The 25159-nt window shown below is 35.5% G+C and overlaps 1 protein-coding gene and 1 long non-coding RNA gene across 5 annotated transcripts in view; one reads left to right on the top strand and one right to left on the bottom strand.

The window, feature by feature from the left end:
* Positions 1–25159, top strand: part of atrnl1a (attractin-like 1a) — a 264774-nt gene that overhangs the window by 1635 nt on the left and 237980 nt on the right. The window lies entirely within an intron of this gene.
* Positions 1773–25159, bottom strand: part of LOC125276794 — a 29480-nt gene continuing 6093 nt past the window's right edge. The window contains exons 2-4 of the long non-coding RNA XR_007186759.1: positions 23763–23946; positions 8869–9119; positions 1773–2629 (exon numbers count right to left, since the gene is read on the bottom strand). This is a non-coding gene — a long non-coding RNA (uncharacterized LOC125276794). The remainder of the gene's footprint in view (positions 2630–8868; positions 9120–23762; positions 23947–25159) is intronic.

Raw genomic sequence — 25159 nt, forward strand, 5'->3', positions numbered from 1 at the left:
AGACCTTGGCTTTGCGTAAATCTGCTGCCTCTCAGATATTTCTAAGAAACCGACCAGAGTAATCTTATATCTCATAAGAATTACAGAAGACTAAAGAGGTCTCAGTAATATCAAAAACTGCTTAGATTTGCTCAGAAAATCTGACTTTTCTGTCCAAATCACATTCATTTTATAGCACTAAACTCTTACCATATGTCCACACAGTTGTTTTATTTGTGTTTATTTGATTAATCACAAGGAATTTTAAGAGTCAAAGTTGATAATTAAATTATAGGTGAGAACTCAAAATCTCCTGAGCTATAATGAACACCTCAGAGAATTGTATTCTCAGTGGCTTAAACTTAAGTTTAAAATAGGAATGCACATTCAGTGGTTGAATAGTTTAATTTAGACTAGAGGCATAATTACATTGGTGCTTGAAAATGGTTTCCTCCTTGAGTTCAAATACATTGTGCTCTCTAGTAAGGGATAATGATGTGGTGTGTTTAGAGTGTTTGAACTGGCCCTGTGACTCTGCTTTCTTTGAAGAATCACCCATGATGATTATGTTCAATCATCATGTTTAAGTGACATGTTATCTTTTGGTAACGTAAAGTGGTACTTGTGTAACTGTAGACGAAGTGTGAAAATAGGTACAGACTTCTATGGGTTGTTTTCAGCAGCACTTTCATCAAAATTTGGTTTCTCTAATGCTGTACTGTATATCTAAAAATAGTCCCCAGAACATTATGGGCAGCGTCACTCATCAGAGTGCCTTCTGGGGAGGTGAGGAGCTTATAAAAGAGCTTAACTGAAGGATCTGACCTTGTATTTCCCTTATCTTTGACATTCTCCACAGATGTCTATTTCATTTCAAAATGCCTTGTAATCTGCCAGAGAAGTCAGTCAGAGATTTAAGGAAAAGTTCACCAAAAACCTAGGCACTGTCATATTGATTGATTCTTTTTTACTGTGGAACACAAAAGGAGAAATTCTGAAGCATTGTACTAAAGAAGAATTGCATCATTTTTGTGCAGTTACTATGAGTTGGAATGCTTTCAAACTTCAAAAAAGACTCAAAGCCCCATACCATTCTTTTAATTTTTTAAAGTTCCACAATAACTTTCTGTGAGTAAAAGTCTTTTAAGGAAAGTCTTGTCAGTGTATGTCATTGTGCATGGTATAGGCCTTATGACAGACAGGCAGACAGACAAACGGTATATCGTTACAACCCTAATTGTGATAGATAGTTAAATAAATAGAGAGAGAGAGAGAGAGAGAGAGAGAGAGAGAGAAGGATACCTAACTCTACTTAATGTGAATGTTGTCATACCAAGGAAGGACAGAGATTGCATGGATTTAGAAACATGTTATGTATGTCTCTCTGTAGTGGTTTGCTTTAGGAGGAAAAATGAACGAGCTGTTCTCCGGTTATAATTTATTTACTCCATCCTGGAACATACTTGGTTGTCCCGAGGGAGTCAAAAATAGCTTCATAAAGATATTTCATAAATATTCTCCTGCTGACGGACTTTTCTTTGGGCATTCTATGCCAGGGGGAAATCATGTAATGCCTTACCTCAGGCTACATCTTAAAAGAAAAGAATAGTAATAAAAGATGTGAAATGTGAGTCCTTTAGGGGTCACAGTGGATGACAGAATTTTGTCATACAATTGCATTTTCTGTCATTTAGACATCTAATATTGAAATGATGGAAAATGTGTGTCAGTATCAATGAGAGCGGAGCAGTAACCTGAATGCACAATGATAATCATGCTCCATATTTTCTTTGCTTATTAAAAGCGTGTTGTTGCAGTGGCGATTGGGGTCTGCCAGTTATTGTCAGAGTTCTGTAATTTAGAATGGGTAGTTACTTTTTTCAAGCATAATGAAAATGGAGCATAAATGCAATAAAATGCATTGTGCACAACAGCTAGCAATACATTTGTTGTTGGATTGGATACCAAATTAACTAAATAAAGCAAATAGATGTAAAACTATAACAATATGAAAGTTAGTTTCAAACCCTGGCCTATAGGGTAATTTTTATTAGTATAATAAATATTCTATAAAACAATTCTTTTCTACTTCAAGAATCTTTACTGCTTTATTTTATTAATGCAAAATATATAAAACAGTGTATTATTTAAGCATCTGCACAGGATATTTTTATGTCTAGTCCTAGACTTAAAATATGTCAGTGCCATAGTTTTGTCTCAAGATGCACACCAGTAATGTTTTTTTTCTAAGGCATCTTTAAAAAAGCTAATTCAAATCAATTCAACTCACATTTATTTGTATAGCGCTTTTACAATACATATTGTTTCAAAATAGCTTTACAGAAAATGCATGTTTCTACATTACAATGTAGAGTAATTTGTTATCAGAGGTGACAGTGTCCAAGTAATGTCCATATTTCCAGAAATGTACAGTTCTAAGATATTAGAAATCATGCACTTTGTGAACATCATATTCATTTAGGCAGAATCAATGATCTTATTAAAGCAGTTATTACAAGTTGTGATCATAATGATTACAATATATAGAAAATTTGGTAGTTGTGTATGTTGATTCAGAGTCATCTCTTCAAAGGTGTTGGGTCATCTGAATTTTTGTAAGAGGCTGGATCCAAACTGAAGCTGGTGTAATCTGTAGAAAAACAAAAGCAAATGGAAAATAATTATTATATGTTGTTCATAACATTTAAGGCAAAAGATAATTATGTGCTTTCCATCTGATATAACTGGAGTACAATGTTATGAGATGTATTATGTGAATGCTTGGCTAAAGAGATGTGTCTTTAATCTAGATTTAAACAGGGAGAGTATGTCTGAGTCCCGAAAATTATCAAGAAGGCTATTCCAGAGCTTAGTTAGGAGCCAAATGTGAAAACACCCTCCCTCCTTTAGAGGACTTGGATGTACTGCCAAAAGTCCAGAGTTTTGTTACCTTAAAGCGCGTGATGGATTGTAGGACAATAAAAGATCAATTAAATACACAGGAGCTGAACTATTTAGAGCCTTATTGGTCAGTAGCAATACTTTGTAATCGATATGGAACTTAACCAGTGTAGAGATCCTAAAATTGGTGTTATATTATCATATTTTCTTGACCTGGTAAAAACTGCATCTGCATTTTGGACTAACTGTAGTATGTTTGAGGATGCAGGACAACCACCTAGTAATGCCTTACCGTAATACAGTCTAGATGTCATGAATGCATGAACTAACTTTTCTGCATCAGAAACAGATAACGTTCCATAGTTTAGCAATGTTTCTGAGGTGGAAAAAGGTTGTTTTTGTAACATGTGATATGATTTTCGAAAGTCAAGTTGCTGTCTAATATAACACTCGGGTCTTTAACTGTAACAGTAAATCATTTTAGATACAAATTGTATTCTAAGAGATTCTGTGTACAGGTTTTTTGTCCAATATGTAATACCTCAGTCTTGTCTGAATTTTATAGAAGAAAATTACTTGTCATCCAATGTTAATATCTTTAAAGGTGCCCTAGAATCAAAAATTGAATTTAGCTTGGCATAGTTGAATAACAAGAGTTCAGTACATGGAAAAGACATACATTGAGTTTCAAACTCCATTGCTTCCTTCTTATGTAAATCTCATTTGTTTAAAAGACCTCCGAAAAACAGGCGAATCTCAACATAACACCGACTGTTACGTAACATTCGGGATCATTAATATGTACGCCCCCAATATTTGCATATGCCAGCCCATGTTCAAGACATTACACAAGGGCAGCCAGTATTAACGTCTGGATCTGTGCACACCTGAATCATCAGACTAGGTAAGCAAGCAAGGACAACTGCGAAAAATGGCTGATGGAGCAATAATAACTGACATGATCCATGATTACATGATATTTTTAGTGATATTTGTGAATTGTCTTTCTAAATGTTTCGTTAGCATGTTGCTAATGTACTGTTAAATGTGGTTAAAGTTACCATCGTTTCTTACTGTATTCACGGAAACGAGAGAGCCGTCGCTATTTTCATTTTTAAACACTTGCAGTCTGTATAATTCATAAACACAACTTCATTCTTTATAAATCTCTCCAACAGTGTGTAATGTTAGCTTTAGCCACGGAGCACTATCAAACTCATTCAGAATCAAATGTAAACATCCAAATAAATACTATACTCACATGATCCGACGCATACATGCAGTATGCATGACGAACATCTTGTAAAGATCCATTTGAGGGTTATATTAGGTGTGAACTTTGTAAATACACTGTATTATAGTTGAGAGCTCGAGGGGGCAGGGAGTGCGCGATTTAAAGGGGCCGCGCGCTGAATCGGTGCATAGTTAATGATGCCCCAAAATAGGCAGTTAAAAAAATGAATTAAAAAAAATCTATGGGGTATTTTAAGCTGAAACTTCACAGACATATTCAGGGGACACCTTAGACTTATATTACATCTTGTAAAAACTGGTTCTAGGGCACCTTTAACACACTCTGTCAACTTGGATAATTTAGAGATTTCATCTGGTCGTGATGAAATGTATAACATCATCATATAAGTATCATTGGCATAACAGTGGAACCTAATTCCATGTTTTCTAATAATATTACCAAGGGGCAGCATGTAGAACAGACACTTGCGGCACTCCATAATTAACTGAGGTTAACTCCCCATTTAAATTCCCTATTTAAATAAACAAAATGGTAAAGGTCTGATACGATCTAAACCAGCTTAATGCCTGTCCCTAAATACCAGTATAATTTTGTAGTCGATCTAAGAGTATGTCATGATTTTTAGTGTCGAACGCAGCACCAAGATCAAGTAAAACTAGTATTGAGATGCAGCCTAGGTCAGAAGCTAGTGATTTGTAATTTTAACAGGCACCGTTTCCATGTTATGATGGGGCCTGAATCCAGACTGAAATTTTTCATATAATTTTTTTGCAGGAAGGAGCACAGCTGAGCAGACACAACTGTATTTAGACATAAATGGAGGATTTGAAATGGGTCTGTAATTTGCCACTTCATTTGGATCTAGTTGTGGTTTCTTAATGAGAGCCTTAATAACTGCCAGCTTGAACGGTCTTGGGACATGACCTAGAGATAGAGATGAGTTAATAATATTGAGAAAGGGCTCTTCTGTTACAGGTAACAACTCTTTCAGTAATTTAGTGGGTGTTGGACCTAGTAAGCATGTTGTTAGTGTAGAATATCTATATCAGTTAAATCGGTTCCATGTGATATAATAAAATCTAGTGTATGATAAATATGATGAGTGGGTCTGGTGATGTTTTGCTTGATCCCAAAGTCTGTAAATGCAACTCCTAATGCATAATTTGTATTATCTACGTGAATGTCAAAATCTCTGACAATCAGTGCTTAAATGGTCTGTTTTTGTGTTGTGCTTGATGTTTGTCAAGTAATTTAGTCATTGTGTTTACATAGAGTCATGTTAGTTGTTATGTTGCCTCTCTTTCTGCAAGTCTTTGTAATTGACAGCCTTGTGGTTTGACCTCAGATGTATTTTTAGAGGGTTTGTGTGAATGTGTGGATGGATACATGTATGTTATAAGAGGATGATGGAGATGTCAGAGCACTGCAATGTCACTCCCAGACCTTTGTCCTTTAGTGAATTTCAGCTGATCTCTCAGAGTGTGTGTTTATATGACCATCTGTCCATTACAGGATAAACTAATCCATCTGAAATGGAAAAAAAGAGCCTGAAATGGACATTCTCCAGCTGCCCCACCTTAAACTTTATCCCATACACACTTTATAAGAGTTTTTGGCAGTGTGTTTTGACTGGGCTACTTTTGTATGCTTATGTGTGGTCAAATTTGTTTTACATTACATTTATGTTATGTATATATTTAATACAATAATATAAAATCTAGTCATACTAGACTGATTGGATGATATTTGGACAATGTGTCCATAATAAATGTTACACAATCTTAACAGCCCCTATTGATTAATAATTCTTAGATTATGTTTTGTTAAACATTTTTGAATACATTATAATACATTTGTATGAGTTTTTAATTTCTTGAAATTTCTGAGTTTTTAAAAGTTTTTAAGTTCTGTTTTGAAATATTTTTGAATGAATTTTGAGTAAATATAATATGAATTGTGCATTTAATTGCTATACATTTTTGTACTCTCTATATATTTCACTGTTTCCCTGATTCCCTGTCACGTTTCACATTAAAAAAAAAAAAAACCTCTAGAGCAGATGCTAATAGCTAGTATGGCAGCGCCGCTTAATACGGTTGCAACCATCATTCGCTAAAATCTGAGTAAATGACCTCATTGTCACTGATCACTCATATCCTCTCTTGAGTCTAGAGTAGTATGTCACATACTGAGTTTTGTACTTTGACTGCAGACTGACTAAAGACGGTTCCTGCGTCTGTTCTGCTGTCTGTCTTTGTATCTCTATTTGTCAGTCACTGTCTCTCAGTTTCACTGTGTCATATAGACAGTTTCTGTTTCTCTTTTAGCAGCTGTCTGTGGTTTCTGTCTGTAACATCTGCTCTGTCTTTTTTTAATTGGGTATGGTGCACTTTTATGTATTTGAATTTGTGTAGAGTCAGGTTTGTGCAGTTATATTTCTGTGTGAAACCACATTATATAAGACACGCCATTCGTAAGACATGCCTGTGCACCATTCAGAATTGAATTGAGAATTCCAGTTTAGTTAATTCACTAAATTTATCTTGCAGTTATTTTTAGACGACAGTTAGATTTTTTTTTTAGTAACTGATACTGATACCAATTATTTGTGTTTATTGATGTCTGATAACCGATATGCAGGACCAATATTTAATTTGATTTTGTTAAATTTCATCTTAATATCACAATAATAAATATAAATAATATTAGCATAAATAATATCAGCAGCAACAATAATATTAACAAGGCAAAATAAACTGACAAAGTGTAATCTTTTCAATGGAGAGCATAAATAAAGAACAAGGGAGTCTATCAACTTAGCAAAAATGTAATGTTTTGTTTTAAACTACAGTTTAATAGGAATGTTTAGGTGTTTATTAGGCTAACGACTAGTTGACTGGAATAATTAGTGTAAATTGTCAAAAAAATAACAATCAAAACAGTAAATATGTATCTTTTACACTGTCTGCAGCCTCTTTGATGCCATTTATCAGTGAATCCAATAATACAAAACCGATATCCGATCAAGGAAAAATGCTTAATTATTGGGGGAAAAAAATATTGGTAAAATGATTATTGGTCGATCTCAAGTTATTTAAATTCTCAGAATTCTTAAACCTCTCAAATCTTCTATGTGTGTGATAATTTTGTTACCAGAATTTTGTAAGAATCAGGTAAGTAAGGTTTATGAGTGTGTTAAGCTGCACTAGGAATCTCTGTACCTGAGCCATGCTGTTTCAACAGTCCAACGATTAATAATCATTTCAACTGGTCAAATAACAAGTTAAAGGGTTAGTACACCCAAAAATGAAAATTCTGACATTTATTACTCACCCTCATGTCGTTCTACACCCGTAAGACCTTCGTTCATATTCGGAACACAAATTAAGATATTTTTGATAAAATCCGATGGCTCAGTGAAACCTCTATTGAGAGCAAAGCCACTGAACCTCTCAAGGTCCATAAAGGTACTAAAAACATATTTAAAGGTGCTCTATGCAATGTCACGCGTTTTTAGGACAACATTTTTTTTGTCACATACAGCAAACATCTCCTCACTATCCGCTAGCTGCCTGTCCCCTGAACACACTGTAAAAAACGCAGTCTCTGTAGCCGCCACAAGCTCCGAAAACGGCAATAAAAACAAACTGGTACAGTCTGGACCACAAAACATAATAAACAGTGCTCCAGCCAATAACCGACAAGAATGATTTGGGGGGTGGAGTTTTGGGGTTAGTGCGCGTGCACATGAAGGATTTCCAATCCGAAATTCAGGTGGCTCTTTTTTTGCTGGACAGGTGAGTTAAACCATTTTTTTTGTTATTCTAAATGGACGTTCATGTTCGCCTAACCAACACAAGGATATAAACACAAATAAGGATTGTTTTCACCCACTGTTTGTTATGAATTAGTTTATAGCCTATTGACAACTTTGACTAAATTTGTTTACGGCGGAGCCGTTGTTTATGCTTACTGTGAAACGCGTTCATGACTGTTTCAGGAAGCACGGAGGGGAGGAGGAGGAGGAGGAGGAGGAGGAGGGAGGGTCTAGCTAGCCTCTGTTTTGTTTGACAACACTTTGAATGTCAACAGGAAGTTACTCCACCCAGGATCGCTTAGAGCACCTTTAAAACAGTTCATGTGACTACAGTGGTTCAACCTTAATATTATAAAGCGACAAGAATACTTTTTGTGCACCAAAACCCCCCCAAAATAATGACTTTTCAACAATATCTAGTAATGGCAAATTTCAAAACACTGCTTCGGAGCTTTACGAATCGAATCAGTGGTTTGGAGTGCCAAAGTTACGTGATTTCAGCAGTTTGGCCGTTTAAATATCTTAAATTGGTGTTCTGAAGATGAACAAAGGTCTTACAGGTGTAGAACAACATGAGAGTGAGTAATAAATTACATTATTTTCATTTTTGGGTGAACTAACCCTTTAAATAAGGGTTGATTTCAGTCAATAAAAAGTCTGTTCTGTGTTCAGTCTGTATCAACAGCATCTATGGCATGATGTTTATTACCACAATAAGCAATTTAAACTTTTCCCTGCCAGTAATTTTTAGTAATGCAACTGAAAACAGACAACAGCTGAGTATGGTGCTTTTTGTAGACATTCTCTTTCTAGTTAGAAACTCACATGACTACCTTTGTTGCATCACATCACATTACAGCAATATACTAGTCTGTTTCAAAGGGACTTATATTCCATTCTCATGTTTAAATAATACCTCTTAATCCTTCATCCGATTCCGGTGAAATATTAAGCGCAGTGCTTCATTCAGGGTGAGGTCACTTCTGAAGGCTTCTGACCTGTACTGTGTTTGCTTTACTGAGCCTCTGGTGTGTTTTCCAGTGCTCCCGCTGGGCTTGTTTTGATCGACTATGCTGGGATACATCCTCTGCTCCATTCCTCCCATCCTCCCTAGTCCTCTTTCTGTCGCTCTCATCTCTTTTCCTCAGACTCTCTTTTTCTCCTTCACTACAGGGGTGACATTTCAAGAGGGAAGAGAGGGATGGTTCATGTGAAGTTCAACACAAAACCTGCATGTGAACTCTGCATTTAATTACCCCTCCTTATCCAGTTTTTTTTTTTTTTTTTCACTTGCTGTCTTTTGATTTTTTTTCTGTAGATCTTGCACTTTTCCTCAGCTTTAACCTTCACATTTCAATTACTGTCATTCAGCAACATAACATGGCTAAGGAACATATGGAATACTGCTGATTAGGGCTGGGCGGTATGATGATATACATCATTACCATGATATAAAATGCCCATCATTGGAGATTTTGCTATATCGTGGTGGTATGTAAATATATAGCACTATTGACACTTCAGAGTGATTAAATGCATGAAAGATTTGAAAGATAATATAAAAAGCGGGACGTGCTTGATGTTAAAAAGAGTTAAAGTGCAATTTCCTGAAAAGGAGCTTGGTGCTCATGCAGAAAGCTGCCTCTCCCTGAAGGCGATCGTGAATTCAGGGACGTGCTCAATGTTAAAAAGTGTTAAGCACAATAAGCAGTGAAAAAGTACTCAATGCGGTGCTGACTGACACACAGCATAAGTGCGTGCACAGAAAGCCACACCTCTAAGCATGAGATTGCAAATTTAATTCTCTTTCACATCTTATTGCGCTTGAATGGTCGAATACACACACAATTATGCCTAAATGCCCAACGTGTGGAGTATTCATGTAAACATAGCTGGTTATTTCTCAAGTGAAAGTAAACAGTTGGGTGTAAACCTGGGGCCATATTCACAAAACATCTTAAGGCTAAAAGTAGCTCCTAACTTGCCGATTTAGGAGAAACTCTTAAAAATAATGGGCGTGTCAGTCCTAATTTTAGGAGTCCTAAATTTTTGCTCTAAGAGTATTTCACAAAGCATTTTAGCACTAAAAGCTCCTAAATCTGTGAAACGTTAGGAGTAGTCAAGAGGACTCCTAAGTTACTAAAACCAAATTACAAACAGTCCTAATCCACCCAAAGACACTGTACACCATTGAGGCAATAGCGATAGAGCCTTAGTTGCTGAACTTTTTCTTCATAAATGCAATGCATTTTTATTTATAGATCTGAATCTACGATGAGACGCAAAAAAAAAAAAGAAAACTTTAACAAATAAATAAATATTGTCTGATTACCTGTGGCAATGGTTTTCATGAGTTCACACTTACAAATGATTGAATAGAGTAAAAAAAAAAATATATAATAAGCGTATTTGGTGTGCTGTCCAAGGGGATTGAGGGCTCCGAGCTTGGAATTTAGCCCAAACCCAAAGTTATCTCCGTATCCCCAGCCGAGACTGAAGAGTGGGGTGGCGGAGGGATGCAGAAAACTGTCGAAGTAACTAGGCGAGTCGGCTTTCGTCTGTGTATATATTCCTCCTCTCGAGCTGATTAGAAAAACTGTTTGAATGTGTTTCTCCCAAACTTTGTTTATAAAACATAATTTGTCGCTTGAATTCTGCAATCTCTTGAGATGCAGACATCCAAGAGGTGACTGTATATACTAGTTTAATTAGTGACACTTAGCCTATTTTAAAACCTTTATGGCAACATTTTATTTTGACTATGGCAACATTTTTATTAAAAAAAATTTATTTGAATAGGGCAACATTTGTATTTTAAAACCTTTATTTTAATGTGGAAACATGACACCTCATTCTACAATATTTTTATGATTAAATCGCTGACTCCTCCCTATCAGCCAATCACTGTGTTTTTACTCCATAGCAACGAGGTCAACCCCACCCTTACTCTTAGCTTAAGACTTCTGTCTATTCCTTAGTAAAAGTTTGTCTCAGCAGCTTTGTGAATAGGTTTTAAGGTAAAACTCTTAGCTAAGGACTTTTACTGCTAAGAACTCTTAGTGGTAAGATAAAATGTTTTGTGAATACGGCCCCTGATGTGTATCAGTATAATAGATACGTGCAATTGGTCTTAAAGTGACAGGAGCCTAATATACCTACCAACACTTTTGGCAGTGTCATTAATGTGAATCAATGAAAAGAGAAAATAACTTACTGCTCTTGACTAAATAACTTTTTTTTTTTTTTTTTTTTAGCTTTAATATGAGTATTTATATTTAATTCATACAGTGTATGCTATGCAATAATTTATTTTTACATTTGATTATTTGTTTCTTTTGTTTTAAGTTTATAATTTTTATATTGTATTTGTCCTATCGTTTGTAATTTGCTTCTTTTTTCTTATTTTTAATAACAAAAACAAGATCAAATAACACAAAATAACTATATTGTGATACATTAGGGCTGGGCAATGTGGCCAAAAAATAATATCTCTGTATTTTTTGGCTGAATATCGATATATACGGTACTTATCTTGGTATTTGCTACATTTTTCTATTTGGATTTAGAAAAAAAAATGCTTTATTTATTAAAAAGTCTTATTTCATATCCTGCCCAGTGTTGTCCTACAAACAATATTCATATTAAAAGGATATAAAAGTGAATAGTGAATGTAACCATGTAGTCTATGCTATATATGTGCAAAAAAGTTCAAATCACATTACATTCTAAAATTGTAATATTACAATCTAAAATTTATGCTTTTTTAAAGAAGTTAAATTCACTAAACTAAATATTTTAGGCTATTTTAATTCCCCCATTACAATAGTCACTTTACAGTTACTGCTATCACAAAAAAAATAACCTCCTTGTAGGTTTAAAATTCTGCATATGGCACATTTATTGTTGAACAAATATTTTAGCAAAATGTATATTTTAGTCAGAATTATGGCGCTCCTATTCTATTGCATGCTCGTGACAGCGCTCGTTCACTAAAGTGTGAAGTTTAACGGAAATTGTAAGGCTCGTCCTCTCCTGACAGCAAAATGGAAATGTTTGCATAACATTCTAACATTTACAGATGGAGAATATACCTGTGAAATGTAATTTACGCACTGAGGAAAACACCACAAATGCATTAGCATTAAACAGCGCAAGTATCTGTCAGCACATGTAGCACATCAGAGCATCTGAGGGGATAAGCCGCTTTAAACTATTCATGTTAGCCATATCTTACGAGTTATTTTAAAGCCTTTAGTATTAAGCATGTCTCACGTTTAGGTCAAATTGTATTATGCATTTTCCCCGCAGCAGCACTCTACGTCCTCTGTTATTTTTCAGATGTGCTTGTATCAAACTACTGTATATCGATATAAATGGTATTGCCTCATTCCATATCGTATTTAAAAACATATCAATATATTGTACAAACTCGATATTCCGCCCAACCCTATATGATACAATTGCAATGTTAACTTCCCTTTGTCTGTCTGTCTGTCTGTCTATCTATCTATGTTGATATATATAGCCGGATATAGACAGACAGTTTTCATATAATAATTTTCAGCCTTGTTCGCCTATTATTTTTTTTGTCTCGACCCTTTGGCCTTGTGTTTTGTCTTTTTTTCCTGCTTTTTCTTACTGTTTTTCTCTTCATACACCAACAACTGCATCTGTGTGCAACTAGTATTTGTTTGTCTCTTCCCTCTTTCCTCTCATGGTGAAAATGACCGCAGTCTGACACAGAGAGCATGTCAGTCAGTCAGTGAGGATCCCTGTGGGATTGTCCTCGACTCTATGATATCACCTCGCAGGCATGATTCTGAAAGCTCTGTTCAGGGTGTGGTGCTCTGGACGCCACAGCGTGCTTTGATTATTTGAGTTGAACTCTGGGTCTGCTCTTGGCTGACTGCAGAGCGGCATCAGCGCACATGAGCTCTAGTTTACACAAACTGTGTCCGATTCCTCACAGCAGGGCCAGATGAGCAGGGTTGAGAGGCCAGGTCTGTTGTCTATAGGGACGCAGCCCCTCATCCTCCATGGCAGTCTTACAGTTTGGGAGGCAGTCAGCATTTAGTGGCTCCCCAGTAACTTCATGTGTTTGAGTAAACACTGATCCTCTGGCTCATGTATGTGTTGGGAAGATTTTCTGTGTGTTTAAGTAGAGTAAGTTTAGAGGTTGTTTGCTCATTCAATTATTTATTTGTTGCGGTTGAACACATCAGACATGCCTGTCATGCTGCCATTGGTTGAGTAATGTGACTTTTTGAGGTTTAAAGTGTAATCAACCCACACTTCTCTAGTACTGTGGTTGGTGTTGAAATACTGTCAGAACTGTCTGTTGGATTTTGTGGCATTACAGAGCCATAGCCAAAGTAAACTTTGATTCTTAGACTATAAAAAAGTACAAAACAGAAGTATACAAAATTAATTATCATTTTTCGACAAGTTCTTAAATATGAACAATAGTTAACATGAACTAACAATAAACAATACTTTTATAGCCTTTTTCAATATTAAAAAAGATAGCTTAGTTAATTTCTACACATACATTTTAAAAATGAAAATGCTGGAACTACACTAAAAAAAGGTGTAGTGTTTACTTTGAAGCAATTTTTCCACAAATAATTACAAAGATACAGTAAGTAATAAAAAGACTGAAATAGTATTTTTTTATATAATGTACTCAAGTCATCTTTGTTTTATTAATAACTTAAAAAAATCTTTGGTAACACAACACTTTATTTTAGTGTCATTGTTACATATGTTACATGTATTTACTGTAGTAATAACTAGAAATTATGCATAATTACATGCAATTAACCCTAAACCAAACCCTCAAACAATAGTAAGTAGATGTAGTTAATTGTCATTACTCAATATTTAAAGGTGCCATCGAATGAAAAATTGAATTTACCTCGCCATAGATGAATAACAAGAGTTCAGTACATGGAAATGACATACAGTGAGTCTCAAACACCATTGTTTCCTCCTTCTTATATAAATCTCATTTGTTTAAAAGACCTCCGAAGAACAGGCGAATCTCAACATAACACCGACTGTTACGTAACAGTCGGGATCATTAATATTTACGCCCCCAATATTTGCATATGCCAGCTCATGTTCAAGGCATTACACAAGGGCAAAACGTCTGGATGTGCACAGCTGAATCATCAGACTAGGTAAGCAAGCAAGGACAATAGCGAAAAATGGCAGATGGAGCAATAATAACTGACTTGATCCATGATATCATGATATTTTTTGTGATATTTTTAAATTGTCTTTCTAAATGTTTTGTTAGCATGTTGCTAATGTACTGTTAAATGTGGTTAAAGTTACCATCGTTTCTTACTGTATTCACGGAGACAAGAGAGCCGTCGCTATTTTCATTATTAAACACTTGCAGACTGTATAATTCATAAACACAACTTCATTCTTTATAAATCTCTTCAACAGTGTGTAATGTTAGCTTTAGCCACGGAGCACAGCCTCAAACTCATTCAGAATCAAATGTAAACATCCAAATAAATACCATACTCACAGGAATCGATGCATGCATGCAGCATGAATGACGAACACTTTGTAAAGATCCATTTTGAGGGTTAGATTAGCTGTGTGAACTTTGTTTATGCTGGTTAAGGCAGTCGAGAGCTCGGGGGTGAGGGAGCGTGAGATTTAAAGGGGCCACGCGCTGAATCGGTGCGTATATAATTATGGCTCAAAATAGGCAGTTAAAAAAATTAATAAAAAAAATCTATGGGGTATTTTGAGCTAAAACTTCACAGACACATTCAGGGGACACCTTAGACTTATATTACATCTTGTTAAAACTGGTTCTAGAGCACCTTTAAATGTATAATTACACTATAATACTGTCACCTTAAAATAAAGTGTGACCAAATAATTTTTTACAGTGTAACAATGTGTAACAGTGTAACAAAACAGTGTATATTTACAACAGAGCCAGTACCTGTCAAAAGTTTGGAAAAATTACAATTTTATAATGTTTTTGAAAGAAGTCTCTTCTGTTGCTGCTCAAGAATAATTTATTATTATTATTATTATTATCAATGTTAAAAACAGTTATGCCGCTTAACATTTTTTGTGGAAATGGTTGACCAGTTCTCTATGGCGATCTTTTATCATTTATATTAGCGATGTCCTGGCCACACTGATCACAGAGCAAATCTCACATGCTGCCAACACAATCCTCATGAAGCAGTTTTTAATCCCGAGCTGTAATCCAGCACAGTACAATCACAGTGGCAGTTCCTCTCATTAGGGAGATGGAACAGCAGACTTCAGCACTAATCGCTGTGATCTGTGTTTGTGATCCAACATATACCATGTTCTGTTTTGAAATGCCACAGTGTCTGTCCTGTGTGATTCTGTGGGTTGAGTTACTCATGACTGTTGTCTGAAGATGACATCAGTGGCAGAGCAATCAATGTTCACAAATGCATAAATAACCATTGCTGTGCAAACATTTTGACATCACTCTTGGGCTTGGTAATGTTCTGCACACATTGGAGCATCAAGTTTTGGTTTAGCTCTTAATATATACTTAGGGTCTGTTCACCACAAAGGGCTTCACAGGAAAACATAGTAAATGTTCATTTACACTTAGATGTAGTCTCATTCCAAACCGCTTTCAAAGACCTCACCCACTAATTACCACTTTTACAGTCTCTCTGTGTCTGCGTCAGAACACTTCTACTCCAGTCTGGTTTTATTTATATGATGGGTAAATTTGGATGATTTTAACAGCCTGTTTATCTCTGTCTGTTGGACCAGGTTTGTTTTGGACTTAAAGGGATAGTTCACCCAAAAATGACAATTCTGTTAATTACTCACCCTCATGTCATTCTAAACCCTTTAAGACTTTCGTTCATCTTCGGAACACAAAAACGAAGATATTTTTTAATTAAATCTGAGAGATTTCTGTCCCTCCATTGACAGCCTACACAACTACCACTTTGATGCTTAAAAGAGTTCATAAAGAGATCGTGAAACTATCCATATGAATTGAGCAGTTTAGTCTAGTCTAATTTTCTGAAGAGACATGATCGCTTTATATGATGAGCAGATTGAATTTAGGCTTTTATTCACATATAAACATTCATCAACGCACACATCAGTTGTGGTAAATGGAAGCTCAAACATGCAGACTTGACGTCTAAAAAAATGTGTCCAGTTTTTTGTTAAAAACTTTGTCATGTGAACAGCCCCTAAATTTCTACTCTTTTGAAACCAAATGAAATACAAATTTTTCTCTGAGAATTAAGGTGTAAATTGCCTTCTGTAAGACACAGCCCTTTTTTAGGATACTGTATTTTAAATATAATTTTGTAAAATCAAAATAAGCTTTACAGATCATTATTGTAAAGGGTTTAAACAAACTTTTTTGTGCTTGTTCAGTGAACCATAAACAATTATTGCACATGCACCTGTGGAACAGTCCTTAAGACAGTTTACAGGCAGTAGACAATTAAGGTCACAGTTCCAATAGCTTAAGGCATTAAAGAGACCTTTCTACTGACTACTGTCCCTGATACCTGCATGAACATGCCAGAGACCTGCTGTAGGGAGGCATGAGGACTGCAGAGCAATTAACTGCAATGTCCATAATGTAAGTTGCCCAAGACTTTGCTACAGGGAGACAGGAAGGACAGCTTATCGTACTTGCAGTGCCAAATCATGTGTAATCATATATCCCCCCAGATGTGTTAGAGAACTTGCAAATGCCTTGGTGGAAGAGCTCACAGCAAGAACTGACAAATCCGGTGCAGTCCATGAGGATGAGATGCATGGTAGTACTTAAAGCAGCTGGTGGACACACCAGATACTGACTCCTACTTTTGATACTAACATATAATATAATATAATATAATATAATATAATATAATATAATATAATATAATATAATATAATATAATATAATATAATATAATATAATATAATATAATATATATATATGCATATTACACTCTAAAAAATGCTGGGTTAAAAACAACCCAAGTTGGGTTGAAAATGGACAAACCCAGCAATTGGGTTGTTTTAACCTAGCGGTAGGGTTAAATGTTTGCCCAACCTGCTGGGTAGTTTAATTTAACTCAACTATTGTTTAAAAATTACTGTATTGCTTAATTAAAATTAACCCAAAGTATGTTGGAAATGAACATTTATTAATGTTCAATGAATAATTATTAAACAATAAACATTTATTAAATTGCTTATTAATAAAATTATATTAATAAACTATTAAACTATTAAATTTATATTAATAAAATATTTAAGCTTATTAATAAACATTCACCTTTTGTCTATTATTGTTGCCTCTAATTGCATCTGGTTTTTAATTTCCCAACTATTTTGGGTTCATTTTAAGCTAGCCATATAGCAATTTTTAAACAATAGTTGGTTTAAATAAAACTACCCAGCAGGTTGGGCAAACATTTAACCCAACCTCTGGGTTAAAACAACCCAATTGCTGGGTTTGTCCATTTTCAACCCAACTTGGGTTGTTTTTAACCCAGCATTTTTTAGAGTGTAGAATGATTTCTGAAGGATCATGTGACACTGAAGACTGGACTAATGGCTGCTGAATATCAGAGGAATAAATTATATTTTGAAACATATTCAAATAGAAAGCAGTTATTTTAAATTGTAAAAATATTTCACACAACATTACCGTTTATACTGTATTTTTGATCAAATAAAGGTAACCTTGGTGAGCATAAGAGACTTACAAGTTGTTGATGCATGGATCTATAGCACATGATGACATTCCTTAACAGTCACATCCCGTATGAATCAGTACATGAAATCACAGATGTCGCAATAATAACTGCTACTAAAATTTCTACTGCAAAAACAAATCCTGTCCGAACAGCAGAAAGTGTCATGTGAGGGTGTAACCTGTGGGAATGTTTCAGTTTCATCCTGCCCTGTTGGAAGGAAATCCATTCTCTGTCTCTGAAGTGGTTTGATGGGATAAATTTGGATTAGCCTTGTGCTGAGGAGGCAATGATATTCAGTCGTTGATTTGGGCTGAGACAACTCTGCTGTCAGCATGACTTTATTGATATCAACTGAACAGGCTGTGCTGGTTCAAAGCATCATGTAGCAGGTGCTCTGCTCTGAGTAATCTGTGTTTGTGAGTGCTGGCACGTCCACTGAGACCCTTTGTGGACTGTTTGTATGTGTTTAACTGTCCTTAATACAGATAACATTACAATTCACTGCTCTCTTGTTTTCATAAGCCTCAGGGAGTGGTTGTTTCACTATTATAGCAGTGTTTTTTGGCTGTTGGAAACTGCTTTTCCCAGCAAAAGATCAAATAAGGGGACCCCAGTCTCTGGGAACTCAGAGCAAAATGTAAGTGTTGAAAATTGTCAGATTAGGCCTACCTTTTCCAGTTAGTGTACCACATCATACACACAATACCTTTCTGTTTTTATCAGTATTGATACTATTCACACATCAGCACCAAAATGCTGTTTAAACTTAACTTTTGCTGTGAATTACTTTTAAATTTGGCATTATTTTGCTAGTCCAGAAATGGCAAATGTTACATTAACCTGCTAACTGCTGATGCCTTTCTGTGTTTTATTATATTTACGATAAACTTGTAGTTTAACGAAATTGTAAAAAATATGATACCGTGACAGCCCTAATGTGAACATCGGCTTATTCACACTGGCTTTATCTGAGTATGCCTACTTCCCTACTGTATAGTAGGTGAAAAACGATGATTGGAAAAAGTAGTATGTCCGAAACAACTATTACAGTACTGGTGATATTCTGTAGTGTGCATCCAATGGACACTTTTCCCACTTTCCTTATCCCATGAGGCCATGGGAGAGGATTTGTGAATGGCAGTGAGTGAAGCGACGCAACTTACACTGGTAGGTCACATGACAATGACAACATGACAAAAGTTGGACATCCGGATTACATTCACACTAGCACATTCATAACATAGAACATATATTTTTTAAAGTAAGTTTTTTGGATGGAGCCACTCTTGTTGTTTCAAACCTGTAAGTATTTATTCTTCTGTGCATGGAACATAAAAGAAGATATTTTGAGAAATGCCCCATGTAACAATGGAAACCTGTTTGGTTACCAACATTCTACAAAATATCTTCTTCTGTGTTGCACAAAATAAAGTCATACAGGTTTGGAACAACATGAGGATGAGTAAGTGATGACAGAATTTTCATTTTTGAGTGAACTATCCCTTTAAGTCAGCAAGATTTGGTCATAGAGGAAGCGGCTAAAAAATATAAAATGTTATTTATAAAATGTACACATTATTAGTTGATTCATAACAGTTTGAGTTGATGAATGAGTAGCACAAATGGTAGATCAAGAAGAGAATGTAATTGTCATTTCAGATGTTTCCCCAGGAAGGTTGGATGTGTTTGCTTTTCTGAACTCAAATGTCAGTTGCATAAAAAAAAAAAAAGGCTGTGAGGTTGAGCTGTCAAACCAGAACAACAAAAATGACAGCTCTATATTGGGGGAAAGAATCTGATATGTTTAGTCTGCGCTGTTGCTCTTCAGATATAAATCCCTTTAACAAGCAAGTTGATGTCAAATGCAGTACATTAAAAGTCCCCCTAAAACAACTCTCTAGGATTCTGAAAGATTAACTATTTCATGGTTTGGTCTAAATGTGCGTTCAGTCATGAGACCCTCATGCTATGATCTTTCACATCCAGCTCCGAAGGATTGTAGCAGTGAAAGACCATTTAGGGCTTGGCCATTGTGGGGTTCTATTAACTTTCTCTTGACCTTATTGTGGTTGTAATGTAAAAGGTAGTGGGGTTTTCATCCCTGGCTCTGTAGATGAATGAATGGATGGTGGGAAACTGACGAGCCGTGACAATACGTTAGAGACCTATAAAATATCAATCTCTGCCCTTGCAGACCCCATTGTCTCTAAGCATGAGTGATTTTTCATTTTTAATGAAGGACTGTGTCAGCAGGTCAAGGTTATTTAAGAAAAACGACCAGTTCTTTCATTGTTAGGTCTCCACAGTGCATCAGTGTGCAAGCAGTGGATATCAACACACTATACAATAACACAGGCTATATTTAATCTTGCAGAAAGGGTGATGTGTTTTGACTGGAACTGACATTGTCGATGACAGACCGTTTTGTAGTGTGAAAAGAACTGCAATCCAATGACTGAAAGTTATGTATGGTGTGGGTGACACAATTAGCTAAATATCTCTCGATAGGGGTGTTTGTAAAGAGATGTAAATGTATTATTTTTTTTTTTTTTGACACAAAGCCTTAAAGGGTTAGTTCACCCAAAATAATTCCATAATTTACTCACCCTCAGGCTATCCTAGTTGTATATGACTTTCTTCTTTCAGCCAAACACAATCGGAGTTATATTAAAAAATATCCTGGCTCTTCCAAGCTTTATAATGGGAGTGAATAGGGATTTTGAAGCCCAAAAAAGTGCATTTATCCATTATAAAAGTAATCCATACGGCTCCAGGGGGTTAATAAAGGCCTTCTGAAGCGAAGTGATGCATTTTTGTAAGAAAAATATCCTTGTTTATAACTTTTATAAACTATAATCACTAGCTTCCAGTAACAGTTGTACACAAGTCGAGTTCCGGCCGAAGAGTTAACTCTGGGAGAAAAAAAGAAAAAAAAGGACTAAAATTGTGTAGTGTGTGGGCGACATAAAATATCACTGTGGTGTGAATCTGAGAGGATATTGGCAAAACACATATTGATGTAATTGGCTGATTACCCTCTCAATGTTATTGTCTATGTTCGCAGCCAGTCCACAAATCGGCCCAAATGGGTCAAATTAGTACTGTTAGTCACATCTGAATCAAATTAAAATGAGCTTGAAATAACTTTAAAAGATGATCTGTGAGTAAGCTGTGTTTAGCGATACAGCTCGGTTAAATAAAAGCTGTGTAATCTGCAAGCTGTGTCTGCAACCTTCATGACTCCTGCATTGTTTACGGAACAGCAAGTAGTGACCAATAAAATTAGACAAATAAAATATTTTGTTATATGTATACGTTGGACTGCAACAACCCAAGCCTAGAGAAAACACCTTGATCTTTAACTTCCGAAAACCTCCACCCACCATGGAAACTGAAACGAGCGTTATTTTTAGCATAACATAAATGCTTCAAAGGATAAACTGTTGCAAGAGCTGGCAAGGGTGTCTCAAATAAAAACATTTACGATGTGGTACAGGTCATATCAGGCACTTGTTAACCACAAAAATGAAAATGTTGTGTCTCCAAGTGCCCATTTAATTCTACAGTTCCCATCCTACAATAAACACAGTCTAAGAATAGTCCTGTCACCTCTTGTAAGAGTGACGCAGTCTCCATTTAGAATGGCAGTGCTGTTTTAGTGTAACAGTAGTGCTTTTATAGCTGAGATTTGGACTCTGCATTGTCTTGAAGATGAGATCATGCCTTGCTGATGGACATTCACTAGCTCTTTTGTTTTAATCATAATCTAATAATACATACACATTTGTTAAATGTAGTTTGTGTGGATGTATGTATATACATTTGTTTGTTTGTGTATCTCAAGGGTCTCGTTGTTTGGTGTAACCTTGCACTATTTCATTAGTATTATAGGATTGTGGTAATGCTATTGTTTGAAGGCCTGACTTGTCTGAATCAGGACAACTGCAAATTGTTTACCAGTATATCAAATTCCATGTCGTGATTAAAGCTAGAATCTTGATTTATGAAATTTCTTCCCCTATACTGTAGTAAAATATCATTTGCAGATGAGGTTTTTACAGCTAATGAAGAAAAAATGTTATTGTGCCCCTTCTTTACCTAGTATGGTGCTTAAAGGTGGATTCATTTTCTTACAAATGTGTGTTTTTAACTGATCTTTCGATGTTCTCTGCAAACTGTTTCAAACAAACACATCATAATTGACTTTTGACTTTGTTGCGAAATAGCTTGGGTTGATTATTTTCTCCTTTTGCCAGATGTGGTTTGTATTTTGGGCACACTGTGTTTTTAAATAGTTTACAAATGTTTGTGGGTTAACTGAGAGAAGAAGAATGGGGAATAAAGCACTGTTATCTGATATGCATGGGTCTGTGGCTTAGCTCATTCCTGTGCAATTCAAGATACTTCACAGACATTAATGTTATGGGTATTTAAGTTATTTCAACTATTGTGAGGAGACTCCAGGAAGATTCATACTAACCCTGAGATACTGAAGCTTGATCCCTTCCATTTTGTTTTCCCGGAGTCAGCCAGACTGTGGCTACATCCAAAATCGCATACTTCCCACCTATATAGTAGGTGAAAAACAGTACGTGACAAAAGAAGTATGTCCGAATTCACAGTACTAAAAGAGTAGGCAAAAAGTATCCAGTTGACGTGGTTCTTCTGGCGAGATTCTGAAGTGTACATGGACACTTTACTATCCCATGAGGCCATGGGGGAGGATTTGTGAATGGCGTTGATGCAACGCAACTTAAGCTGGTAGGTCAAGTGATAAAGACAACATGGCAAATGTATTACATCCGAATTGCATTCATACTATACACATTCATTCAGAACATACTTTTTTAGTGGTCGCGAAGTAATTACTTATTCAAAATAAGTACCAACTCGTGAGAGTATGCGATTTCAGACGCAGCCACTGTGTCTTTGGGTTGCTATATATTTTTCATAAGTAGGGCTTGCTGTATTTCAGTAAGGGTTTTAGAATGAGGTGGTCTTTGTTCTCAGAGAGTTCAGGTGTTGTGAATGTTGCAAGTTATTTTTGAGGTATTCATATCATATGTGTATGTGGTTGTAGCTCAGAAGGATGTTGTGTGTTCTGTGACTGAGAAGAATAGGACATTAATTGTCTAATTATGTTTGCTTGGGGTAAAATATAGTATGTTTGTAATTTGTGGACCAGTGTACATCTCTTTCTGGGTGCTTTAAGTCTTTGTAATGTGTTTAAGTCACCTTGGACAATAGGAAATATTTCAGGAGAATCCAGGTTGTCCATCCTGACCCAGACAGCAGTGAAAGTAGGTTACAGTTTATGACACACGAGTGAGTGGAGGAGAGAAGATTAATAAGGCAGAATGCTTGGGGAAAGAAATTCTTGTGTCCTTCCTGGTTATAAGTGTCTCTCTCTCTTTTTTTTTTTTTTTTTTTTTAAGTTGTGATGTAATGAAAGAAGTGACAGATCATTTCTTACATATTGTGATGTATAGTGTAAAAAATTGTAAATGAAACAAAGATTATTGAAGCAAGAAAATACTGTTTCTAGTTCTATATTTCATGTTTAATTCAATGTGTTACTTTCTGTTTCTTTGTAATTAATTGTGAAATTTAGTAGAAATTGTACTAGCAATTTTTTCTACATTATTTTTTTTAGTGTACATCCAATCCAAGTGAAATATATTTTTGAAAAAAGTAAAAAAAAAAAAAAAAAAAAAAACTGTAGGCAGGGTCCTATCAATTGGTTATTGATTGAATAGAGACAAACTAGCTGAATTAAATCCTGCAGTCGATTGTAAGAAAGAGGCAGGGTTTACGTTGACTAAATAACATTTTGAGTTATGACATTTTGATTAAAAATAAAAAATAAATTATCATTTACAATAAGATCAAGAGAAAGTATATTGATTTAATGCAGCCTGTTAGTTTGTACATCTGTCTCTGTAAAAGTCATCTCTATTTCCATGTTACACATGCAGATCATTGAGAAATCAAAAAAACTTGTTTTTCTGATGTTGCTGGTGAAATATTAATTCATTTGCCAAGTCACAATAAAAAATTTAAAAGACAAAGATACCTTCTCAGTTGTTGTTTTCCAAAACAAGCAGATGCATTTTCTTCATTATTGTAGGGGAGTGTCTGTTGTTTATAGTGCCATGTTGTGCTAGCCTGAGGATCTCTTGTCATCTGCCTCATCCCCTGTCCTAAAATCACTTTCTGTCCTCCATTTGCGCTCCTGCTTTACTATGGCCAGGCCAAGTCTAAACACAAGCACAAGGGGATAATCAGTGTGTGATTGACATGGTCACAGGCTTTTTGCATCAATATTTACATAGATATATTAGAAAAATGATTGTGATATTAAAATAGATGAAAATAATTTTATAGTATATAAACTGTAATCAAGCTGTGGTTAAATGGATTTTGCAACATAAAACAATCTTTATCTTTATTTTCTAATGGCCAGTTACATGGTGTTTATGTACATTTGAGAGTGTAGCTTTTCATAAAATGTCAAACACCAGTGCATAGAGTTGAATAATTTCTTAACATTTTTGAAAACATAAACTTTGAGTGTTTGCTCTGGTAGCGGTTATGAAAAAGCCCACTATACCTCAAAACAAGGGTTATGGGTGATTCACTACTGTAGAATGCTCAAAACAGAAGTCATAACATTTGTATTTAATTTTGTTGTTGTCAGTCGTCACTGAAGAAAACTATGTGTCCACTGCATTTGGGATTCATTGATTTGTTGTGCCAGTTGTTCATTACTTTCTGCTGTGACTCATTGCTGCCATGGTTTTCACTGAATCACACACATGTATACGTCACTCGGAATTAATGCTGTGCTCACACAGAAACATTCAGGAGCACAGAAACTTATCAACACTGCCCCGACACTTTTAATAAAATAGCTTTGTTGCTGAATCGCTACATTATATTTCTCAGCAACGAGGGGGTAACATCGCTGGTTTTGAAGTAATTAAACTCACAGATTCTGAACAGACAAAGGTAATTCACACACACATCTCTCTCTTTCTTTCTCTTGATAATGAATTCATTAATTCAAATAAATGTAATCTTACAGACTACTGTATCTCTGTGTCTGATTCAAAGTGGACAGAATGCTAGATCTAACGAGCCGTAACTGACGAAAGTAACCATCATTTTTACCCTTCCAAGCAAATACATCAATAACAGCTTTAAGTTGTCAATGCTGGCAAATGACCATGGTATAAGCAGGATAATCCACGGCTAGCTGTGCATTAAACAATTTGAATGCACTACACGGAGGCAACCACATTGTGCATTAAAATCGTTTAAAGGTGCCATCGAATTGAAAATTGAATTTACCTCAGCATAGTTGAATAAAAAGAGTTCAGAACATGGAAATGACATACAGTGAGTCTCAAACACCATTGTTTCCTCCTTCTTATATAAATCTCATTTGTTTAAAAGACCTCCAAAGAACAG

Source organism: Megalobrama amblycephala, linkage group LG10 (assembly GCF_018812025.1).
Source record: "Megalobrama amblycephala isolate DHTTF-2021 linkage group LG10, ASM1881202v1, whole genome shotgun sequence".
In the NCBI taxonomy this organism is placed as follows: Eukaryota; Metazoa; Chordata; class Actinopteri; order Cypriniformes; family Xenocyprididae; genus Megalobrama; species Megalobrama amblycephala.